Source organism: Larus michahellis, chromosome 6, assembly GCF_964199755.1.
Source record: "Larus michahellis chromosome 6, bLarMic1.1, whole genome shotgun sequence".
NCBI lineage: Eukaryota > Metazoa > Chordata > Aves > Charadriiformes > Laridae > Larus > Larus michahellis.
In genome coordinates, this window is record NC_133901.1 from 7641664 (window position 1) to 7655210 (window position 13547).

A 13547-nucleotide genomic window follows, 5' to 3' on the forward strand; every position below is an offset into this window, starting at 1 on the left:
GCGTGGAGGTGCATTTTAGTTTTCAATTTATTTGTTTACTTTTAATTTCTCAGAAATTTGTCAGGAGAGAAGATTGTTGAGGGAGAACAGGCTTTTCCAGATGTATAGCAGTTTTGAATGGGGTTACTTTGAGCTCTGCACTATTTCCCCCCCGTCACCCTTTGAACCATGGGAGCCACGTTCTGATTTCCAGTCACTCTGTTCTATACTGCAAAGCACGGCCTCTGTTGAACGTTGCTGGAGGAGCAAACGCTGGCATCAGGAGGAGCCCCGAGAAGGGTGAGAAGGGCTTTGCTTCACTCAGCGCAGCGGAGCTGTGGGCAGAAGCACCCATGTTTAAAACTGCAAATTTGTCTGGAAGAGCTCACTGGCTGCGTACGTGTGCCTAGACATGCATGTGCACAGGCGTGCAAGCATGTATTTGTGTTTTCTCCAGTCTTGCCTTAAGCACGCAAATCTTTCATGTTTTTCTATTGAACAGGCAGGTTGGTTAGTTATCACAAAAGCCCTTTTAAACCAAGAGGAGTCTTGATTCAAACTAATATTTGCACTTAAAATCGGAAATTGGATGTTGTCCTTTTAGGGCTTTTAATGAAAAGGAAGAGAGACCATTCAGAGAGAAAATGAGCTTAAGATCAATTAAATAAATTTACCGAAAACAAAGGTGAACAAAGTTGCACATCGCATGAGTATTCAGCTAAAGTTTTCTAACCTCCTTGAACGTCGACCTTCCAAATTACATGTAACCATCTGCTCATGAAATCTATATATTTCTTGAGATCAGGGAATAGGAGTTCAGAGCATGAATTTCCTAAGGGCTAGATTCTTGGGGGAAGCATAACCAGGGAAGCATGACCAATAATTTCCCAGCCTGAAAATCTCTGGAGTTATCAGCAAAGATAGTGAGGAGAGGCTTTATGATGTGGAGGGCATAGCTGATTAGAAAACTCACTTTAAATGGATGCTAAAACAGGGAGAGATGGATCTTGGCTGGCACTCAAAATTTAAATAGAGCATAAAAAGCTGTTACTTTATTATTTCACAAGGAACTAAAAGAAAGTAATCAAGAATACTTGTATACAACTTATTGTAGTAAAGAAAAATAAAGGGACTGCAATTCAGATTTTGGAATCCAGCAGTTTTATGAACTAAAGCAGTAATAAATCCAAAAATAACAAAATGAAATAGAATTTAGGAAGCTATTTAAAAACAATTTGAATTAAACAGTGTATTATTGAGCATTTGAACAAATCGATGTATTTTTATATTGCCACAGCTCTTGGTTGGGTATAAACAGCAGGATAAAACAGGAAAGTAAAACTCCTGGAAACCACAATTACTGCATTTTATAATGGCCATTTACGTTTACAGTATTCATTGCTCAAAGTTGAAGTGATGGCAGCTCAGTAACAACCGTTTCTTTGAAACCTGTTTACTATAAGGCACGTTTACTGAAAGCTTACACCCAGTCCCCATTAAACGCATCACACACGGACGGCCTCGACATTTTATGAAGACTCACAGTTTTGTCCCTCTTCTCCAAACACAATGGTATATTTTGCCATCCCCGCTTCTGTAGTGCTGCAGGTTACGTTCGAAGGGGAAATGTCTTATATAGGCTTATCTTTGCTATTATTTATGCAGCAGAGCAGACAGGCATAAAGAGTGGTTAAATGAAAGGTCCCTCTCAAAGGAACGTACGAGCTGGAGTTCCCATGTTACCCAATGTGCTTAACCCTTAACCACTGCAAAGACGTCGATGAGTTCGTCTCCACAGAAAAGGGGTCCTGACTGCACATTAAAGAGCAAGCAGGAGAAAGAAACACAGGGAAGGACAACAGCAGAGCCAGAGAGAATTTAAATCTCCTCTAGAGCACTAAACACTGGCTAATACACCATGTCATGGAGGCGCAACAACACGACTGTGGCTGTTTATTTTAGTTACTGAAGGAAATACATCATAAGGGAGGTTTTATAGCAAAAATATTAATTATTGTTTTTTAATCAGTGAGAAAAGTAATCAAGATTACTTTAAATATACATGTTTTCTCTTCCTCTCGCATCTTCCACAAGGATAAAGAGGCATATCACAACTCTTACTGAGCTGAGCTTGCAAACTGCCCTTAGGTAAGTGCTCTGACCGCACTTCACAGAGGTGAACTGGAAGAAGAATGGTTAATCGACTTGCCTGTATAAACTTTATAAAAGCAGCACGTCAAAAGCAAGGCGTGTATCGCAAGCGCACTGTTTCGCTCCCATATTTTAATCAGGAAGCTTTCCGTCAAGATAAACAGGTAGGTAGATCGGTAGGTATTAGTATGTCTTGCACCTCTGGCAGTGATTTCAGTCTGTGGAGGAAAGGTGCAAGACATCAAACAAAACTCTCCTCTGATGTTGGTAGTAGCAGTCCACACCTAATTTGACATGTGTAATTAGTATCTCAAGGTGCAAGGTAGCGAAGAGCGAAGAGCCTTAGCTACAGCCTTTGTAAGAAAGAACAAAGAGCTGGAGATATGCTTATATTTAGCCTTGATGTGCTTTCAGTTTTTAAAGCAAACAGAAGTGATAAATAAATCGCTATGAATAGAATCGAAAAAAATAAAAAAAAAGTGGGAGGCCAACGAGAGCTGGCAACTCTAAGCCAAAAGGCTGAACGAGATAGACTGAGATTTAATTTTTTTGTGTTTGATTTCTTCTTCCTTCATCTCTCACTACTTATTAACTTCTTCCTACCTCCCATGTCACCCACTTTTCCACAATACTACTGTCCATGCACAAGGCTTGGCTTCTCAGTCTGCTATAACTGGCCTGTCATTTGCTGTTCCTTCCTGGCCTGGAGAACCACCTTCTCGGAAGGCAGCTCTGCTCCATCAGAAGGGCACTCAACTGAAAGTCTCATGGTTGAGGGCATGTCCTACAACTCTATTTTCCAGAAGCATTAATGTTTATTCCCTTTCACCATGATAAGGACCTGTCTTGCCTTGTATGTGAGCTTGACAGCTATTAACCCTATGAATGACAGTGAAAGGAACAAGGAGGATGGTCTAAATTTTTCCTCCACTTCTTTCTTTTATACTGTATCACTAGATTTGCTAAAACTAGTGGACAACAAATGTTTATCCCATTATCCAAATATCCCAATATCCAAACGTTATTCCCATTGCTCAGCGAGACACAGCGCCTAAGAGCAATCCAAGGGACGACAGGATCATTGTCTGTATTTTCTTCCAGCAGTTCTCATGTTTTGTACCTACGAGGAAGTTGGTTGTGTCTTAAGATTAGGAAATAAAGCTTTATAAACTTTACACAAAACTTCCACAATTAGTTATCATCTTTCCAGAAATACTTCTTTCCTGTAAGTATTAATGGCATTTGATTCTCTACTTTCAAGCTGCATGAAAGTAGAAAGAGGGGGGAGGGAAAAAATTGATGAAATAAAGACAATGAAAATTTAGGCTGAATAACAGGATAAACTTCTATCTCTTAACAGACAGCTACAATAAACTTTGAAATAACACATTGGTCAAAACACTGGAAATAAGCTATAGAGAACAACTTTTGCACTGACAGGAGATGAACTTGTAATTGAGTAGCTTTTATCCATCTCTAACTTCTGATTGTACCAATAGAACAAGGAGAGGGTGTGGATATCAAAGAAAATTGCTTTAGGGAATTTAGTCTCACTGTTAGCTCTTTGTCCCTGGGGATGTTGCTATGAAATGAAAAACACCTCGTAGAGCTGCCATAATGGTAAAATGAAAAAGAAATTCTTATTTGGAAGAAAATGTATGTCAGATGTTTATATGATAGGAATAGACAATTACATAAGAAAGATTTCAGCAGACAGAAATGGCTCTTGCGTAACTGGAGACCAGCAGGAACCTATGACAAGCAATATATCTTTGTTTAAGGATTAATTGCCACCTTTCAGCAACACAGGGTTTCCATCAGTAGGAAGCTTAAAGAGAGAGATTTCTTGAAAGGGAGCATTATCCTTGTGATGTCCCAGTGGTTTCAGAAAGGTAATTGAGTCTTCTTAAAAGAGAAGGAGCTTCTGTAAGTGGCACTGTACTGCCAGCAACAACCTTTTATGCATCAGTAGTTCATTTCTGTTGAAGGATTGTGTCATTAGCATACAGGGATATTTATTATGTACAGGATATCAAAACAAGGCGACTTCTAAGAGCTTACCTTGGAAAAAAAGGAGATCTGTTTGTCTGGAGGGGGAAAGCAGTGTTGGCTTATGTATTACAGTGCCTGCTAAAATATTATGGTGTTTGGAGAAAGGTGGAAAATCACCACGGAGATGTTCCTGAACATCTTTTGCGTATTCGATTTTTCTCTTCTACCTTAGGGCTAGCTGGTACCACCTGGGGACAGGCCTTTGTGAGGGATGACACAGATTTTCCCAGATTTCCAGTGTATGGCCATACAATAAACAGTCTCACAGCACTGAAACCTTTGCAACACCAGTCTGGTCCCCTAGCAGAACCACGAGAGCACATCTTTTCCATGTAGGTGTCCTTGGTATGCAGGGGAAGCAGACCCTGAAGTTGCAGGACAGCAGGAAGAAACACTCATGCAAACGGGAAAACTAACAAAAATATTTCTTGTTCTCATAAAGACAGGTTTTTAAGAAACAGACCTCCCATAGAGGTGGTGCAGAAGACAGGAGCTTCAAACATAACGTATCTAAGCCAAAGCCAGAAACCTGAAAGTTAAAGAAGGAACCGTAGAGGAAATCTACTTTTAGAATTTCACAGTTAGATGATTTAATTTAGAAGAATATCCCTTTCAGAAACATCTCTAAGATTTCTCCTGACTAAGAAGCGAAGTCACGCAGGCACCCAGGGAATATCAGTAAAACAAGTCATGCCTCTCCTGCAACTTTTATGACTAGAACCATCTTCTTTTCACCTTCTTTTTATTCCTTCCTGCTCCTCCAGTGACCTCAACTCTGTAATCACTTAAGACAGCACCAAATGCAAGAAGATTATACAGACCGGTGCGACAAACTTCTCCTCCTCCTCCCTGCTGCCTCCAGTATTGTTGCTACTGGGATTTCCACTCTTAAGAATATTCTTTGGATGAAATCTAAGTGTCAACTGTGTCAGCTTCCCAGACCTTGAAAACACAGTATGTGTTGGGTTGAGATTAATATCTCTCCCTTGACTCCCCAGGGAAGGCAATTTAAACCTCACATCACAACAGATGTGTGTTAGATTGTCACTGGTCATGCCAGCTTCCCATATAAGTACATTAATTCACTTTCCATATGCATTCTTCCCTGCTGAAATGAAAGACACGATAAAAGCCACCGAGCTGCTGCGCGGTTTGGTGACCCAGGCCCCTGTCAAGAGCAAAGAACTGGACCAAGACCACAAACTCATTTCACATAACCAAATGAACAGCAGTCATATTATAATGATTTTCACAGCTGCTAAGAGCCCTGGCCTTCAGATGGTATATTGAATTTAATATTCCCTTATGCAGATATGTAATCAACTTTTAAGTTCAGAAATTTAATATCCCCCAACACTGGAGTAAACTTCCTGTATTGTGAAGACTGCAAGGATCAAACATGCACCTTGTATTCCAGGCACTCAGCTGTCATTCTGTGGCCCACTTTATTGAGTTTTACATACACCCAAATTGAACCAAAGTCTGAAACCCAACGACTTTTAGTATCCTGTTGGCTGCGAAGCTAAACTTTGCCATTAACATAATCCTAATTGGAAATACCATATTTGTAAGGTGATATACATTTTAAAAAATAGTAAAATATTAACAGTAACTTTTTAAGCAGGTTAAAATCATGCTCTAAGCAGTAAAGCGGTAATCAGTTTGTCACTCCACAAAAAGCCAGTGGGCTAGAATTGTGCTCATGGCCCCAGAAGTGAAACAGCTATTAAATGTCTCAGCTTTCCTATACAGTAAGATATTCTGGAAATGTGCATGAAGGCTCTAGTACAAGTCCTGCGATTCTTCCAAGCATTACGCATCATTTCAAGAAACTATAACCCTCCCATTTTAATTCTTAGAGTTTTCATCAAAATAGTGATTTGGAGTAAAACACTGAACAGCCACACAGGTCCTATGGAAAGAGAGTTTTCAAAAATACATGGTGGAAAACCGAAACGTAAGATATAAACCACTAAAGCTGTGAAATATTGTACCACGTCTTTAGAACATGGAGCAATGAAGCAGTAATTTACAATTAAATACCACATTTAGCATGCTGTGTATTCAGAATAACAACTCAATAATATAATGCAATAATAACTCAATAATATAATATCCAATACATTCCTTGGTAATGAATGTTAATGATTAGCCTGTTTATTAATGGCTAAAAATGAAACTGCTATAAACTTTCGCTCTGGTAGTCAGTAATGATGCATTACTCATATTATTTCCCATAAAAAAATTAATTGTTATTGTGCATTGTACCTGAAGTAACCAGAGGTGTATTTTTGTCCTCAAATGGATGAGTAGAAATTTCTGGAAAAAAAAACACCCAAGCTTTGCCGTATTCTGAATTCACGTACTGCACTGCTTTGTTTTAGAAAGAAGTTATTTCCAGAACTGCTCATCACCCACATGAGAACCAACTGTTCAACATAGCTCCCTGGCTGCTTCCAGCCTGCTTCTGCTCCCACCTCGGAAACCCTCACTGGACCCACACCGAGGATGAAATTTTCAAAAGCTTGTTTTGAAAAGCATTTTACTGAAGTGTTTCTATTCCAGTTCCTGTTTTATATCCTCACCACCAGAACGCGCAACAGCCGAACAGAGATTTTATCAATGACTAACATCTGCCCAGTGCCTTTAAATATCATGTAGAGCCTTTGTTTCTGCAGCTATGTACCAGCTGTAATATTGTGAAGTTTGGTGTAAAATCTGTGTTTTGGTCTAAGAAGAGCAAGTGTTAAGTTCTGTAGTCATTTCCCAGCACTGTTAATGTGTACGGTTTTGTACGTAGCCTGTCTATATCATATCCCATTGCCTGCAGGTCTTCCTGCCCACACCCTTACAACTGTGAACACTCATTGCAACCCAACTGATTGCTAAAGGGCAGAGAGAAATCCTAAAAAGGATCCTACTGATGTAAAGGCTGGAGCTGTGAGAAAATTCACATGAGAATGAGTCCATAAGATTTTTCCAGCCGTGGAATAAAAATTAATTGGGAGGTACAGTTGCACTCTGCTTGATGTTGAAATCAGCCGCAAGAAAGGTAAGTCTTTCCTAGTCTAGTTTTTTGTTATTGAAGAGTAAGGAATACTTGGGGGAACCTGATGTTTTCATCTTTGCTGAATTACTAACTTCTCATGCTTTATACCCTTTCAATTTTTTTCCTAAATAACGGAGATGAATTGTCATCTTAAAGTCAACTGCTGGAAGGTGCAGCTGTAATTGAAAGCACAGCTGTAAAACTGAAGGAAATATTCTATGGCACAAGTAAGGGATATGCTACAGATTTCAAGATACCTTTCATATATGCTGGTGTCTACTTAGTAAATGGGAACTGCCGTAGAGCCTTCTGTTTGAGCCAACCAGGATGACCACCTCTTGGTGTGGGTATGCAGCAGGATGGGGGGAGCGCAGACCCCACTACTCTTCCTGAGTACAGCAAAATGAGGTTCAAATTTGGGCTCTTATGCAGCTCTGAGGCATATACCTATTGAGGAAAACAGAGTTTGTGATTATGGTGCACCATGGTGTGCGAGGCAGACTGGCACCTTTCCTCCCGTTCCTTGTCTGTATCAAGTCAGAGACTGGCTCAAGTGATATTGCCTTAAAAAGAAGTTTGAATTTTACACCCTGTGTATTTTTGACCTAAGTGCTCATGTCTTGAGTTATCCCTGCTTAGAGTTTGCTACAAATCAGTCTGTGCTCTTCATGTGAGATACGTGAAAATTAGGCACAAGGCTGCAATGCCATTCTTCTTCAAGCTCCTGAAAATCAGAACTTTTTCTATCACATTTTTTTTGTTTTACATTTTATGCAACAGTAAATTTATTTCTTAGGCAGCAACTGACGGGGGAACTGAAAGCAGCGTTTTTGGTCTTTAGACTAATTACGTCACAAATAAAAAACACAAGCTAGAGCTAACAAGGGAAATACCTGTATTACCAAAAGTACAATTTTTCTACGATGGGAAACTCTGTTTACAAAATGCTGAAAATATACTAAAACTAAAATTCAATTTAGTACAAAGACATTAAGTTCAATGAAAAGCTGCAGTTAAGAGCACTTCTGCCACAACTATGTTGCCTCCTGAAATCATATGAACTGCAAAGAAATACAAGGATATAAAGAAATACAATCTAAAAGATAAAATCTACCAATAGTCTATGTTACTTTGATCCAAAATGAAATCTGAACATCTGATTGCAAAAGGCGACCACAGTTAATTATTTCGATGACTAGAGATTAGGCCCTTACCTTTGCTTTCAATCAAAGCTTCTTCCTGCCCCAATCCTCTCCTCCATGCTTTTCTTCCAAAGATAAGATGAAAGAGGTTTTGATAGATGTCCGGGTACTCCCCAGAGCCAGGTCAATCCTCGCACATGACAAGGCTGACCAGAACAAAGAAATATCAATATGAGGAAGGCTGCAGTCATGGCTGACACAATGCATGAAGGGAACAGCAAGCTTCCAAGAAATCTTATTTAGGGAGTTTGTATGTGAGGGGTCAGAACGACCTCCCCACCCCTGTGTCAGCTTGCACAGCTATGCCAGCCCAGAAAGAGAAATTTGCCGTTGTTATAAACATAAAGGAAACCAAGGCACCCTTTATGATATGTGGCAGCTCTTCTGTTTAGTTGCAATGTAATAATTCCTTGCCCCTTTCTGAAGAACACCTCACAATGCAGACCAGAGAGAGAAAAATACTTGCAATAACTGTTCTGAAAAGACAGCTTTATGTATTTTAATACAAGCTTCCCAGAGCTCAAAATGTTGGCCCTTACTCACACTGTAAGCACTTACCTACAAGAACATTTCCATCAGCTCACCCATAGGAACACGAGCACCATGGGAACCCACCATGGGTGCAGCAGCTTCGTTCCTCCTGCCAGAAATACCAACGCTTTTTAGTTAGCTAGGAACACCACATCTGCCTTCTCCCTCTAGAAATGGGGTGCTGCACTTTTCTTTGCTGGAAGTACCCATACTGAAATTCCACATTTTCTGAACATTTGCTACAATAGAAATCCTCATTTCTGTGAGCCTATTCAAATTTTTCTTTTACGGCCTTACATTTAAATAAAGTCCTCAGATTATTCCACTGCAATAGTCTCACACTTCTCACTTCATTCCTTGTCTTCCCTTCTGACTGCTGCACAGGAGAAAGTACTTGGAATTCAATCTTTAAATTTTTATTTCCACAAACTCCTTTTTTGCTGAGCATGTCATTCCATCGCTTCCAACTCCCTGCGCTATTTCTGCAGCTGGCAATATTCATGTTTTTCAATAAGGGCATGGTTTCTGTACAAATAACCATGCACAGTTCCAATGATAACGATGTTTTCCTCATGCCATTTCGGGTGAAGGTGAGCATGTAAACCAGATGTTTTTGGCAAAAACAAATTCCGAAACTCATGACCCAGCAAAAGCTACTTCTGCCTATCTTAGAAGCCGGAGGAACATCCTGCATGATTTATAGCTGCAGATACAGAACAAACAGAACATTATATAAGAAAACAGACTATTTGTAATTTAAAATTGTTATTTATGAATACCTATACAATATTCAATCTACTCAAAACAATAGCTCTAATAACTTTAACTGCTCCATAACAACTCCTTTTCTTTTTCTTTTTTTTTTTAATTCGGGGATGCATTGCAATTCAATCTGGTTTTGTGACCCAAGCAGGGAAGGAAGAAAAGAGATAAACAGTCTTTTTTTTTTATGTGTTATTTATGCAAATATATTACACTAACCAGTAGACCCACTGTTTACAGACAATGCCTTATTCTTGCAAGAATGTAGTCAAAATGCTAGGAAATGCTTGTTTATCTCATCTACAAGTCAGATCAAAGCATCATCTGTTTAAAACAGCTTGCTTAGCTCAATGAAACAAATTATATGTAGTGCTTCGGCACTGTTCTGATCCATGCTAAAATATAATAGCTTTTTACATGGGAGTGCATGGTGAACACATCTAAGTGCAAGGAAAAACACTGCCTTTTAAAGGATTGCAATCCTTTAATTTGGATTATCCAATTATACAATCCAATACAAAAGGATTGTAATCTCTTTCTCTGTGCCCAGGGATCAAAAAGAAAGGATTAAAATACTCTCAGTCCTCCCTTTCACACAGAGAAAAGTACAGAAACATCATTGCAAATGACAGCGAGCCCAACACAAGCCCTTAAGGCACTGTTTTGTGCTTGACCAATGATTTTTTTTTTCCCCCCTCATTTTTTTCCAGCACAGTGCTGTCTCTTGCTCAGGCCACTTGTAGGATTTGATTATATTCTTTTGGACATTTTAAAGAATGGAAGCAGTTTTCGGCAATAATACAAAATTAAACTGCCATTTTGAAGAGTTTATAATTTCAGGTCTTAAATGCACATAAATAAGTTACACCTCTTGCATTTTAAATCACTGGAAATCACCACATGAGAAATAAGGTTGTAGGCTGCAGGCTTTGAGAAACCGCGGCAGATGCGTACATTGAAACCACACAGCTCAACAGCGGCATTACTGCTGGTGGCAGCCATCCGGTGCGTTCAGGAGAACCTAAAGCAGAAGTTGGCCTTGAAGCAGAATCTTTTTCTGACTGTTGTCATCTACCTACAAAATGAGCGTTTTGGGAATCTTTTTTGGTGAAAAGCGCACAAAGATACGTGTAAGCAAAAAGGGAGCTGGTCATAAAAGAAATCTGTAGAAATAATAATGCATAAAATTTAAAAGCAATAATAAATATAATTTGTACTGTCTAGGGAAACAACTCCACCCCTCACAGCAGACGTAGTCCAATTACTAAGGAACCTGAGAATAAAGAAGCTTCTAGAGGAAAAATAAAAGGTCTCATGTGATAAGCAGTTCTTACTTAATCAAAATTCTTCTTCTGAGTCTTGCACCATGTAGTAAATGCAAACGTTATTTGTTGATCTTGCCAGAGGATAATCAAAGGTTGTCATTTATTTCCCCCTTCATCCCCATTACAGAAATTGCACCAGTACCCACAGGGAAAATTTGTCTATCCTGATCTCTTCTGCCAATTGAAGAGGCTTCTGAAACCTGCCTGAGAGGATTAAAAGAACCCTTATCTAATTCAGATGATGTGTTCTCATACTCAGAAAGGTCCAATTCTTTCCTTGAACATCAAAACCACCAAGGAGAAGCGGCCTCAAAGGGCAAACAGTCATGCAGACCAGGACATAAACTTTTTTTTACATTTCAGAAAACAATCAGAGCACAAGCTATCAAAAGGGGGCCTTGCTGGAGAAAGGGGAGAAAAAAAAACCCCTATTTTTAGCCCTCATTTCACTACATTTCTAACTGAGGCCCAAAACCTAACTGTGTTCAAAATGCTTTTATTCTGTTAAGGCTTCAGGACAGCTCTGCCCACAGAAGGCAAGAAGCACACCTTAACCTTTATCTTTAAGAAGGTCAAGACACAGGGCTACGTATCCAGAAGGGATTATATCCCCTGTTTCCTCGACTGAATGCCTCATTAAATTACAGAGGAGATCTAGGACTGCACATTTTAGCAAATATTCCAGAATATCTGTCCCTTCTTCTCTGTTTTCACATTTTATACAAATGAAGCATGGAGCAGTTTCCCAATAACTAACACCACAACAGACTTAGAGGCTTTAAATTCTATTTTCTACCCTTCACAAAAGATGAACTGTTGCCTTACTTTTACGACTCCAGAGAACGGGATGATTAACTGAATCAAAACATGTTTTATCAGGTGAGTCTTGGCAGCTGTAACGACAAGGGTTATTTAGGAGCATCTGAAAGTAGCGTCATGGAACAATAAAATTCAATCGTTTGTCAGGTGTGTCACTTTACTATAGACAGGATGAATGACTGACACATGAAGGGGTCAAAACACTTATTTTTATGCAGCTGCACATTTGTCTTCACCCGTTAGGTTCCTCTTTCTGAGACTGGTGACATTCCAGATCTGAATGACAATCCCTCATAGTATCTGGTTTTGTCTCATATGTTTTGAGGATTACAGAAATACAATGGGAAATCCATATTTTTAAATAGGCATTTCAAAAGATAATGTGTACATAACTGTAAAATACATAATAGTTTTACACTTTCCTCTGGTTATGCTGTATTGTGCACAATTGTATTTATGACAATTTTCAAAAGATTATAAAGCCAGAGTGCCCAGTACAAAATCCAACAATTTGCATTCAAAGCCCCATGTTTTTTATCATTACTGAGCCCCACTGAAAGCCCAGAAAAATTTGTTTCACCAGTTGAGAAGCATGGCATTCTGCTAAATATAACTTGGTGAGTTGATTTAGCTGGGAGGAGACACCACAATGAGATTTATTCTACAATTTTACATTCCTCCTGAAATACAGGATGTCTTTGAATGGAGCTCAAAGATTCAATGAAATAAATCAGATTAATCCCTTCTGAAAGACAGCTCAAGGGGAAAGAGTATCAGTTCTTTGTGTCATGCATTCACACATATCCGAGCATTAGGATGGTCAAGGGGCCTGTGAAACTTGACTGATATTAATTATTTCACTGTTTGTATTAAGTTTTCACTCTCAAATCCTCAAATGTGATGGAAGACTTAGATTTACTACAAGAATGCAATATAAACCTGCTGATTCAACACCCATATTCAGAACCCCACATGTTGATTCATATTCCAGAGGGATCTGCTACTACACTACCGCTAGAACAACACAACCCATGTTTTCATGGCTTTCAATGCATTGATTTAAAGTCCCTTAAATTTGATTGGTAATAAAGATTATGACAATAGGCCAAGGAGAATACAACCAGTGGTAGAAATTTTAGTGCGTATCCGTCCCCTTTACCTTGTTCTAAAATCAGTTGATTCTGCAATAATAAACAAAACAACTAACACTAGCTGTCCAGCAGTAATCGGGTGTTTCTAATAGCTGTCCCCCTTTAGGAAAGAGATGCCAGGGAATGTGTAAAACCACACAGAGTTTTCACCAAAATTAAAGAATAACCACTCAACCCAGTCAAAATTAGTAGCAGAACGATCTGATAAAGAGCTGTCACTGAAAAAAATTATCTGCAATGTATTAAACATAGCTTTTCCTGGTACTGACAGATTAACTTTTTGGTTTGAAACATACTTCTAGTCTATATTTATAAAGCGCATATTGGCATTTTCTGTATTTGCTTTCCTGACTCTCTAGGGATGTTCCAGGATGAACCCTAAAGTCTTTCAGAGCAGTCTGAAAATAGCAGCTGAATATATTGTAAGATCTCAAGTTACAGTATATCAGCAAAGCCTTTTTCACTTGGAGTTTAAGCCTGATTTCTTTCAAGGGCTGATCTCAAATAGCAATGTTCACCCCAACCA